This window comes from Mauremys reevesii, linkage group 5, assembly GCF_016161935.1.
Source record: "Mauremys reevesii isolate NIE-2019 linkage group 5, ASM1616193v1, whole genome shotgun sequence".
Taxonomy (NCBI): Eukaryota; Metazoa; Chordata; order Testudines; family Geoemydidae; genus Mauremys; species Mauremys reevesii.
Genome location: NC_052627.1, coordinates 117850063 through 117863143, shown reverse-complemented (window position 1 = coordinate 117863143; position 13081 = coordinate 117850063).

Here is a 13081-nt window from a genome sequence, read left to right as displayed (position 1 = left end):
CACCAAAGAGTTCTGAAGGAACTCAAATATGAAATTGTAGAACTACTATCTCTTAAATAAGCCTCTGTATCAGATGACTAGAGAATAGCTAATGTAACCTGGTAATTACAGCCTGGTAAGCCTAACTTCAGTATCAGGCAAATTGGTTTAACCTAAAGTAAAGAACAGAATTATCAGACACATACATGAATGTGATATTTTGGGGAAGAGTCAACATGGCTTTTGAAAATGAAAATCATGCCTCACCAATCTATTAGAATTTCTGAGGATGTCAACAAGCACATAGACAAGAGTGATGAAGTTGATCTAGTGTACCTGGACTTTCAGAAAGCCTTTTACAAGATCCCAAACCAAAGGCTCTTGAGCAAAATAAGCAGTCATGGGTTAAGGTCTTCTCTTGGATCAGTAACTGTTGAAAAGATAGGAAACAAAGGGTAGGAATAAATGGCCAATTTTCACTATGAAAGGAGGTAAATAGCAGGGTGCCTGTAGCGGGGTAGTCACCCCGCTCCGGCCCTGAAGGGGTTAAAGCAGCCCTGGAGAGGGCTGTGGCTGGAAAAAGCTAGGCTGATTGGGGGAAGCAGCTGCAGTTGGGGCCATGCCCAATCAGGCCACAGCTGGCCCTATAAGAGGGCTGAGGGCCAGAGGCTGAGACATTCTCTCTATAGCTTCTTGAGAGAGAAGGACCTGGCTGCCTGGGAGCTGAGAAGGGTACCTAGGGTGGAGAAGTGCTGGGGAAGGGCAGAGGGAGCTGGGGAGCTCCAGCCTAACGAAGCCCCAGGCTGCAGGCCAAGTTAAGGGCCCACAAAAGGGTACTAGAGCTGCAGAGGGGCATCCCAGGAATAGGCAGAGGCAGCTGTTCCAACCCCCCTTGCTGATGATGAGTGGTTTTCAGACCCAGTGAGTGGGGGCTAGATGGAGACTGGCAGGTCAAGGCAAGGTGGGAGTTCCCCTGGGTAGGGAGACCCAGATCATGGGTTACTGCTGGGTACAGAACCCTGATGTAGATGGGCACTGGGGTCCGGGAGGCGAGACACTGGCCTGAAGACGGTGCTCTGGGCTGGAAAGAGCGAATTCCCAGGATGCCCAGCAGGAGGTGCTGTGCCAGTGAGTCATCTCCTCGCCACAGTCCCCCAAGGATTTGTACTGGAAATTGTGCTGTTCAACATACTCATAAATGATTTGGAAAAGTGGGGAAAAGAGTGCGGTGGCAAAGTCTGCAAACAATACATAGTTACTGAAGATAGTTATGTCCAAAGCTGACTGTGAAAAATTACAAAGGGATCTTATACTACTGGGTGACTGGGTAACAAAATAGCAGATGAAAATTCTATGTGGATAAGTAATTGACATTGGAAAAAAAATGATCCCAACTATACTTACAAAATGATGGGGTCTCATTCAGCTGTTAACATTTAGGAAAGAAGTCTTGGAGTCATCATGAATAGTCCTCTGAAAACAGCAGCTCAATGTTCAGCAGCAGAAGTTAGGAACCATTAGGAATGAGATACATAATAATATAGAAAATATCAAAATACCACTATATAAATCCCTGGTGTACCCACACCTTGAATGCTGCATGCAGTTCTCAACACCCAATCTTAAAAAAAAGATTTATTAGAATTGGAAAATGTACAGAGAAGGGCAACAAAAATGACTAGGGGTATGGAACAACTTCCATATGTGGCTAGATTAAAAAGACTGGGACTGTTCAGATTAGAAAAGAGAGGACTAAGGAGGGAGCTGATTCTCCACACCATTCATGATTTTGTGTAAGTGAATAAGGAAGTGTTATTTACCCCTTCGCATAACACAAGAACCAGGGGTCACCCAATGAAATTAATAGGCAACAAATTTAAAAACAAACAAAAGGAAGTACTTCTTCACAAAATACTCAGTCAACCTGTGGAACTCTTTGTCAGAGGATGTTGTGAAGGCCAAAAGTATAATTGGGTTCAGAAAAGAAATAGATAAGTTCATGGAGGATAGGTCCATCAATGGCTACTAGCCCCAAATGGACAGGGATGGAACCCCATGCTCCAGGTGTCCCTAAGCCTCTGACTTCCAGAAGCTGGGACTAGAGAACAGGGGATGGATCACTAAATAATGGCCCTGTTCTGGTCATTCCCTCTGAAGTATTTGGCACTGGCCACTGTTGGAAAACAGGATACTGGGCTAGATCTTAACATATTCTCCTCTTTTACTCTGCACAGGTGGCTTGTCTAGGAATGGAGGTGCATATTTGAAGCAGATTCCTGGCTGCCAGAACAGCTCCTGTGGGCTGCTGACAGCTGACAAAAGATGCAGCAAGTCCAAAGACCAGAGGGGTTGTCAGTGCAGCTAGGTAATTTGGAACACCTGGGCCCAAGATTCTATCTTCTCTTCTTGATACACATGCATAACTCTAATTGATGTTAACTCACATATCAAGGAAAGCAGAGAGTCCAGTGAATTATTTTTAGACTAGATGCTAACCATCTGGATTTTACTCCAGTTTTATTACGGCTGGTAGAAATAGAATGAACTGGCAACATAGCAACAGTAAATTAAGAAACTGTTACATGTTCCTCACATCATTTCTCAAGTTAGTTTCCCTGTAAAGCAGTCTGCAGAAATAAATTGCTAGATTTTCAAAACAGCAGTGATTCTATTAATTATCATTATTAAAATGAGACCCAAAGAAACAAGAGAGCTAAAGAAGGCATCCGTTTCCAATCCTTACCTTTTATAAACACTGAAGTCATTATTTATTTCCCAGTGCTAACACAATTTTCTTTCCAATATTTGAAATGTACTTGGAGTCATTTTCACATCTCATTTGATGGATTTTAATCATGAATTGCTTTAATGCATTATTAGTTGATTTTTGTTTGTATATCTTCATGTGCTTCCGATAAGACAGCTTTCCATTGTGCACTGTAGCTCTTCCTAATGTAGGGGGGTTAGGACTTGACACTCGCTAAATTGCTACCATCATGACCCTTTCTGTTTCAACAGTATCAGTCTGAAACAGAACAAATTATCAATCTCCATTTTACTTCCCTCTGAATAACTAGTTGTCTCAGTGCAGAGACCATAATCTCATTGTGGGATTCAGAAATCTGCTATCCTGATACACACTTTCCTTTCATTTGGGGATTCATTATTAGGTGTGTAGAATACGTGCCATTTGCTGAATCACATTATAAAGCTTATCAGCATGGAAGCAAACTTCTTCAGTTCAACCACTTCACAGAGCTGTAGCAAAGGACTCCCTTTTAACTTAACCTCCAGTCACTGATGAAAATTAGATTTAAAAGAAAACAAAATCATTCAGTCGCCCTCAAGCATGCATTCTTTAATCTAAATAATTTATTGAAACCTGGGTTCCTTTTTACAATTGCTGCTCTGAGTCTATTATTCTAAGCAACAAATGATACTTTTGAGTAATGTTTTACATAACAGTATGTTGCTACTAGTACTGGTCATCTTTCTTCAGGAAGTATGTACTGTATATAAATCAAAGAAGAATACATATTTTAAAAAGTTAGAAACCTTATATCATATAATGCTACCTAAAAGAAATTAAGAACTTCTGTTCTTCATTTATATTTTTCAGTGGATAATTTATAGGCTGTTTAATTACTATTTTGAAATTATTTCCTTAATCTTATGCTACTTGCAATTCACTTTAAAAAAAGACTGTAATGTCCCCTTTCTGTCCTAAATTGTTATATGGTGGTGACATAGGCTGTTATTGGTGTAACCCTTCTGATGGGTGGTTAATGACATCAATGAGAAACTTGGAAAAACTATACATAGTCTCTCTGGGCACCCTTAACAGGCAGAACTTTCCACTTGTGAGCACTCTGGGACTGTGTACAAACAAGCAAATCTTTATTTTTCCAATAACTTTGGCAGTAGTCCATCTAACTTCCTTCTCACCAATTGGTGAGAATGTCCCTTAACTGCACTACCTCACAAATCCACCAAATCTCACTCACAGTTTGGATCAGCAAGTAGCAGTAGTCCAAGCAGTCTATCTCCAGTCTCAAGGGAACTGCTTCCCTGGTCCTGCCTGGAGGTACCACGAACTAACTCAGCTTAATGATTCAGCTTTATTAAGATGCTGGGTAAATGGGACCTCACCAGTGTCTACTCAGGTCAACTGCTGCCCTCTGCTTCATCTCTCCTCAGGACTCTGAGCTTAAAAATGGTAAAAGTTCAGTACATTATGTTTTGTTAGGGTGACCTCCAAGTTTTACTAGAGGAATTGTGGGTAGGCAGCGGTCAGGAACCACATGTCTCAAACCCCAGTCCGCACAGTGACCTGCCACCCAGTAACCTGTTAATTACTAGAACTAGAAGCTCAGCTCTGACAGAGGACTCTAGTCGTAGCATTTGATTGACAGAACACTGGGGATTCTGACTGGTTCCTTGCTTCTATTTAAGCCAAGGCTAGGAACAGGAAGTTGTCCATGCACCTGGGTTTCACCTGCTTAGGACTGTTTCCCTTAAACTACCTGCTTCTACTGCCTGACTCTGATCTCCTGGTAACCTGACTCTGCCTGCCTCTTCACATTTGACTCCCGTTTGTCATTGGCCTGTCTCAGACTCCGATCTCCAGGGTCCAGAGGGCTGTTAGAAGGCAGTAAGTTGCAATCTACAACCCAGTGACCTGTTAACAATTGTCAGAATTAGAAGCTCAGCTCTGACAAAGGATTCCAGTCCTGGCATATGGTTGGTGGGACACTGGGGGTCCTGATTGGTTCCCTGCTTCTAAGCGCCTAAGCCTAGCACAGGATCAGGAAATTATCCATGCAACTGGGTTTCTCTGGCTTTGGACTGCTTCCCTTCCACTACCTGCTCCTGATCTGACTCTGATCTCCTGGTAACCTGACCATGCCTGCATCCTAACTCTTGATCTGCCCTCAGGCCTGTCACAGACTCTGGTATCTGATCCAGCCTGACTCCTGATCTGACTACAAGGTCAGACCACCCATGTCCTGGTTGTAATAGCAGCCTAAGCAAATGAAGCTCCCTGTGACAGCACTTTTGCCTTTTCACCAAGAAGGGGAGTAGTGAGTTCTTTCCCCTCCTGAGATTATGGCCTGAGGGCTTACATCAATGTTATTATTTAACATATATTCGGTCTCCATTTTGCAATGGTCCAGGGCCACAGGGAATACATGGTTCATGAGATTCTGGACTCTAAACATAATTTTGGCAGACTCTGGTATTTTGTTGATTGGGAGAGGCATGATTTTGAGGAGCTGGTGGAAAATGTATTGACCACATGAGGCGCAGAGTAATGGTGAATATGGTTCCTGTCTTGAGAATTCTGTCACTGTGAATGAAGAGGTGGGATTCAACACAGAGGAGGGAGCAGGAAAAGCAGGACAACGGTGACAGTGAGGAGATCAACTGAGAAGCTGGAGAGGGGGATATGGACGAGGAATGAAGTGAAGCTATAGGCATGAAAGAGGCATGGAAGCCTGGAAACTGTGAGGCTAGGCAGAATGGATTGGTGACAGAGGCAGATACTGATATCCAGCTGAAAAGTTCTAAAGTGTTTAGGGCTCCTCATCTGAGGAAGCAGAGGTGCTGAAAGCTTTCTACCTCTGGTCTTAGCAGATCAGTCATGCCAGTTGTAGAGGGTTTCTGGAAAAGTTGAGGAAGCAGGGCTCTTTTAGAGAACATCCTCTGATGTTGCTCTGTGTACGTAGAGAGGAAGCTGGGGCCAGGTTGTTCCCAGAGCAGGTGCTGTCTGGTCAAGCTAGTGGAATGGGCCTGTGCTCTCCCTCTTTTGATATTAGCTGCAGGAGGGAAGTGCACTGAGCTCACAGTCAGCACTGAGCACCTTGAGATGCCTAAAGGAGCATGCTTTTCAGAATGCACTGAGCACTCATCATCTGAAAATTAAGTCCCTTTAAGTCTCTCAAACTGGGCACCCGAAAATTAAGGCAATAAAATCATTAATCACTTTTGAAAATCTTGACCATATCTGTATGTGTTTATCTGCACAAGTAGCTCTTGGGTAAGGTAATTTTCATGCAAGTAGATAAACACATCATTTCTGTCACACAGGAAAAAAACCTACATGTCATTTTGATGCATTATGTTGCAAAAGGGCCAACTTTGAAAAATAGCAATGGTACAGAAGAAAAACACAGTTAAATCAGAATCAGCAGTAAGTGGAAAAGAAACAAATGTGATGCAAATAAATCTGAACAGGCTTGACTGTACTTGCATGTTGATCATGGTTTTTCCTTAAGTTCTAACATTAAAATGTTGAGCTTCCCGTTTCCATAGTGATGCTTTTTATGGTACTTGTAGAAAGCAAAAAGACCAACATTTTCTTTCAGTAAAACAAATTCCCTGGGAAACAAGAGCAGATGGAGGAAAACAGAAACATCTTGAAACTCCTCTTATAATTAAGGGATGAGTGAACTTCATGAATATTAGGGGTTCGATTTGGGAAAGCACCTAAAAGCCTCAATTCTCATGTGTGCCTTATTCAAGCTATTCAGAATCTCAGAATGCAGATTAACCCAATTGATTCCCTGTTCTTACCACTATTTCCACAAACCGTGGCTTCCTTATCAGATCTGACCTGCTCCAGCGCCATGTTAGCTCTATTCCCACCACCCATAGATATGTGTTGCCAAACAACCTTCCTTTCCCATGATTTCCTGCCTCAATGGTCATGTGAAAGAACCAGCAGTGGGGAGGTGGACTGAGTGAGGAGTTAATGCAGAAGATTCCTTGCCGCAGGGTTAATTAGAATATTTATCACGTGACCTGTTTCTTTTCTCAGTTGGACCTGTAGTAGATTAGATGATAGTCATGGCCATATGCAGTTTCTTCTGGTTCTCTCTCATTTCGCTGTCCATATCTCCATCTTCCTTCAAAGCAAGTAGACTGCTCAAATATAAGTTGAGAGGAAGTTGATGTGCAGCTATAAGGTAATCTCTTCTGAATGGAACGTTTGGTCTCCCTGATGCATTCTTTTAAATCCATATTGTCAATTTACACTGATCTAGAGGTACATTTTCAGGGCCTGATTCATACGGTCTCACTCTGGCTTTCCACCCGGGCAACGCTACTGGGGGCCATGAAATTACACGGATTGAAAACTAGAATAATGCAGCAGTGAGCCAGGCCCACTCTAATAAATCAGCATATATATGTAAGTAACCAGGTAATCTTATTATTCCAGCTCTACACCCTGATCCAGCAATGAACACTGCATCGAGACCCATTGAATTCAGTATGACTCCACCACAAGTGCAAGGATCTGCTCGTGCAGACCTCATTGCAGAACTGGAACCCTATTTATTTAGACTCATAGTCTTTAAGGTCAGAAGGGACCATTCTTGATCATCTAGTCTGACCTCCTGCACATTGCAGGCTACAGAGCCTCACCCACCCATTCCTGTAATAGACTCCTAATCTCTGGCTGAGTTACTGAAGTCCTCAAATCATGGTTTAAAGACTTCAAGTTAAAGAGAATTCACCATTTACACTACTTAAACCTGCAAGTGACCCATACCCCATGCTGCAGCGGAAAGTGAAAAATCACCATGGTCTCTGCCAATCTGATCCGGGGGGAAATTCCTTCCCAACCTCAAATATGGTGATCAGTTAGACCCTGAGCATGTGGGCAAGACCTACCAGTCAGACACCTGGCTCACTGACACACCACAATGTTTATTGCTTTTATTCTTTGCAACAGGTCTTCAATTAGATTGTAAGTTTCTAGGGGACGGAACTTTTTATTTGTATTGCCAACAAACAAGCATATGTTAAACCCTGTATAAATGAATAAGAGTAATAAGGACCCAGAGAGGAGCAGTGAACACATAATTTAATTGGAAAGGATTCATCCTGGTGTTGGAATGTCTGGCTGTTGTGAAGTATCACGGGGTAGCCATGTTAGTCTGTATAACAAAAACAACAAGGAGTCCGGTGGACCTTAAAGACTAACAGATTTATTTGGGCATAAGCTTTCGTAGGTAAAAAACCCACTTCTTCAGATGCATCTAGGAGGCTGATGAAGCACTGGAATGGGTTACCTAGGGAGGTGGTGGAATCTCCATCCTTAGAGGTTTTTAAGGCCTGGCTTGACAAAGCATCTGAAGAAGTGAGGTTTTTTACCCATGAAAGCTTATGTCCAAATAAATCTGTTAGTCATTAAGGTGCCACCAAACTCCTTGTTGTTTTTGTGCCTGTCGTGGACATTGTGACATTGAGTGTAACATGCACACATACAGTTTTTGCCTATAGCTATAAAAGCAGTTATTTTGCATTGCCAAGTAAAGGAGTGATTGTGTAAGCCAATCTAATAGGAAAATCATCAGGCTGCAGATATGTGTTTTTACTTTTTAATAATAAAAGTAACAGCAGAATCAGCCTTGATAGTGGGTAGCATAATGACCACAATCTTTTTCTGTCTTTGGCCTACTCTATAAATATGTACTTACAACTTGGAATCTGCTGGCTATTTCAATTCTATTATAAAGCTATATGGCTACACTTGCAGATGTTGAGCGTTTTGAGTTAAACCAGCCTTCGTAGCGTGCAATAGGGAAAGCACTGTAGTCTGTCCACACTGACAGCTGACAGCACACTGGAGTGGCCACATTAGCAGCTCTTGCAACGGCCACAGAAAGCAGTGCATTGTGGTAGCTATCCCAGCATGCAAGTTGCTGCAGCGTGCTTTTCAAATGGGGGTGGGGTGGAGTGTGACAGGGAGTGTGTTGTGTGTATGTAGGGGGAGAGAGAGTGGGTTTTTGGGGGCTGAGAGCATGTCAGCATGCTGTCTTGTAAGTTCAGACAGCAGCGGACCTCCCCATCCCCAGACAGCATTCCACAGTAATGGTTGCTTTGTCTTGGAGCAGATAAGCAGCCAGCTGTCAAACGGAGCTTTCAAAAGGCATATCCAAAACAATGACAAGAGTGGCCACTTGACTTATAGCACATTTCCGGAGGCTGATCAGAGCGCAGTAATGTAACACCTCGTTCACACTGACACTGGGGTGCTCCAGCGGGTGTGGGGGGGCATCAAATGTTATTCTATTCGCCGAGGTGGAGTACCAGGAGCACTCTAGTCGTGGAGTCAGAGCCCTCTACGTGCCTTGCAAGTGTGGACGAGTAGTGAGCTAGTGCGCCCGGGGCTCCTTTAATGCACTGTAACTCGCAAGTGTAACCAAGCCCTTAGTAAAAAGAAAAAAACCCAAGACCACCACCAAATTGAAATTGTGCATTATGTAGGGGGCCTCTGGCAACCTGGAGGGTCAAAAAAAATTGGGATTTCTTTTTATTAAAGTGAATTCAGTGCCCATGATAGATAGTGGATTGATAGCCCTGGAAACTGAAGTCTTCTGTTCATCTGCAGAAGCACAACAGCATTGGCCAGTGCATCTCAAAGTTGGGCCACCGCTTGTTCAGGGAAAGCCCCTGGCGGTTCGGGCTGGTTTGTTTACCTGCCATGTCCACAGGTCCGTCCGATCGCGGCTCCCCCTGTCAGCGGTTCACCGCTCCGGGCCAATGGGGGCTGCAGGAAGCAGCGTGGGCTGAGGGATGTGCTGGCCGCCCTTCCTGCAGCCCCCATTGGCCTGGAGTGGCGAACCATGGCCAGTGGGAGCTACGATCGACCAAACCTGCGGACGCAGCAGGTAAACAAACCGGCCCGGACTGCCAGGGGCTTTCCCTGAACAAGCAGCGGCCCGACTTTGAGAAGCATTGGCATAGGCAACATCAGTGCAGGGTTCCTACACTCTCTCATAAACATGCCTCAGCCCTGCCTTGGAAGGACACTCTGAGAATGAGAGTGCAGTTTCAGCCCTTAGTCTCTCTGCTGAGACTGTCAACAAGATTGTCAATTAGCACCAACTGTGGTGCTGGGTTTTGTAATATGGATGTGTCAGGGGCCCCTATTTTGGGAGACCAAGGAAGGGCTAGATTTGGAAGATTTTTTTTTGGAGGCAAGCAAATTTGGATGGAATATGAGCTAATAAATAATCCTGATTGGGGCCTGGAGGTGTTACCGTAATACAAATGATACCAATTTATCATTTTGCAGCAGAATCATTTGAAACTCATGCTTTCAATGTAGAATTAGGCAAAACTCAGATGTGATCTAGTTTGGGATTTGCTCACACGTAACATTCTAAGCAAAATTGGTCTGGATGGGGCAGGGACAGTTCGAAGGAATAGCGATAAAAACCAAAGAAAACGTTTGTACCCAGTGTTTGTTGCAACCTTGAAAAGTGAAAATGATGCAAGAAGCTCTATCAATAACATGACCAGGCAACACATAAAAAGAACTTTTATCGTGAGAACAACTTGTGTGGATATTTTATGGAAGAGAGTTGCACCAGGCACGTGAAAATTGTACTAAAACATGGTCTTCAATATGTATGAGAGAAAGTGCATATGAGATAGTAATAATGAAACAAATACAGAAAACAAAATGTGAACTTCAGCATAAGCTGGAGTGCTGGAAGTATGAACTTTAAACCCAATGTTCAGGTGCAGAGGACCCAGTGTAGTTGTCTAAATAAGAACTACATTCTGATATGCTTACTCATATTGAGTAGTACGATACTGCCCAAGTAATACCACTGGTTTCAGTAGGACCTCTCTGCTGGAGGAAGGTACTACTTAATTTTTGTGCCAAAAGAACCCTAAAGAAAAAAAACTGAGAACTTCAAAAATTGGGGAAAATTCATAGATATGAAAAAATGTTGCGTAGACTTTAAATATGGGATAGATGAAAAGGGAAGACCACTTAAAATGTTAAAACAATTATCTTGTTGAGAAATGCCTGAAGAGTTAACCGGAATCATAGCACCAGGCACTAATATGTGCATTTTGTGAGATTAAACAAATGATGTTGACAGGGATTTGTTACTGCCTCACATGAGAAGAAAGTGGTATATGGAAATCAAAGAAAACGCCAGCATTTCTGACCTGAGGGATAAGAGCTACCAAGTTCTTATTTTATTGAGATGAATTTCTCATGAGATGGCATGCTGATTACTTTGGCTGTTCAACAGACCCTCTGTCTAAAACAACTTCAGAGTAAGATAGCGCTGCTCAGATGGCAAATAGTCTCTGTCCAGATGGATAAAGCCAAATGGTAATATTCACATCATAATCATAAGAATTTAACTCTACCTTGCATATGCCAAGAGTTGATTTAAAAATGAAAAGAAAGTACAAGTGAAACAGCAGATCATCCTCTAGGGTACTCCAACCTAAATGATGAGCAAAATTAAGACACAATTTCCTGTTATATTTTCATTTTTCTTTCTACTCCAGACTGTTCTTGCTGTGGCTGGCCTACTACTTAACGAGGTGTTTTTGCTCACATTGGATCTAATACCCACAGAGAAAGCAAAGGGATGGGGTGGAATACTGTACTTCCCAAAAGGTGGCAGAGAGCGAGAAAATAGATTTTGCGCATTGTGGCATCTCTGAGGCCTAAGCAGGCAATGTGCTATTTAATTATTGTAAGAGGCAGAGCTGCAGTCTGCATAGACTCCCTGGAGAAGTTAAGTTAGAACTCTCAGTTGTGCCACCCTTACGTTGAGCAGTATGTAGTCACAAGTGTAGTCCCAGAGGGCTACTCATGCAAGTGAGAGCTGCTCAATATGATTGTGGGTGTCAGAAGTGAGCCTTCAATAAGGCCAGTCTAGGAGAGGCAACTTGTTTCCCATTCCTGGGAGATACCATAACATGCCATAAACACTCTTTTCTGCTCACCTCTCATTGTAAATCCACATCTCACAATGATGTGTGGGTCCTTCTCCTTTTACCTCATTTTTCTCTCACACTTTCTCCCTTTTCTATATCAATTTTCTCTTCTTTAATCCTCTCTTGTTTTTCCCTTCCTGTTCTTTTCACGTCTTACAGATGAAAAAGTGACTATTGGACACTGTGTGGACTCTGACACAATGAACTACTAAATTCAATTTAAAAATAAGAAATTTTCTCTTCTTTGCCCAAATCCCATATAATGAAAATCTTTTTAAGCAGTGTTTGGAGGAAAATAGCTCAGTGGTTTGAGCATTGGCCTGCTAAACCCAGGGTTATGAGTTTAATCCCTAAAGGGGGGCCACTGAGGAATCTGGAGCAAAAATTAGTACTTGGTCCTGCTAGTGAAGGCAGGGGGTAGACTCAATGACCTTTCAGCATCCCTTCCAGTTCTATGAGATAGGTATATCTCCATATATTTATTTTGTTTCCCATTTAAGTTATCTACCCATTCTTTTCGTACTTATATAGAATGAAGTTTCTTTGTACAGTTTCTCCAATTAGCCCCTTCTGCAAATATTTATACTCTTGTATGTTTGTTTTTCAAAAGGCCTTTTTACCATTTAAAGTGGGTGTGATGATGCGGTTCTGGCGGGACCCAACTGAGAGTGCCAATTCAGGACCAATTGCTTAAACAGGGCAGTTACAGCCCTAGGCTGGGGTTTTTCCACCTCTAAGGCAAACCAAACCAAACCAGCCACACAAAAAGGACTTTGGTTTTACCCCACTGGCTAACCACAAGTCACACAAGCAATTTCCTTAGACACTCCAGTCTCCCAGTATCACCACCAGTGCCACTCATCCTGGGGATGAATGGTTATGAAAACCAACACCCCAATAAAAGAAAATGGTTCTCTTGATCCCAAAGAATCAAGCCCCAGACCCAGGTCAATATACACATCAGATCTTACCCACAAATCATGCTGTTGCCAATCCTTTAGAATCTAAAGTCTAAAGGTTTATTCATAAAAGGAAAAAGATACAGATGAGAGCTAGAATTGGTTAAATGGAATCAATTACATACAGTAATGGCAAAGTTCTTAGTTCAGGCTTGTAGCAGTGATGGAGTAAACTGCAGGTTCAAATCAAGTCTCTGGAGAACATCCCCCGCTGGGATGGGTCATCAGTCCTTTGTGCAGAGCTTCAGCTTGTAGCAAAGTCCCTCCAGAGGTAAGAAGCAGGACTGAAGACAAGATGGAGATGAGGCATTAGCCTTATATAGGCTCTTCCAGGTGTAAGAACCTCTTTGTTCTTACTCTGGAAAATTACAGCAAAATGGAGT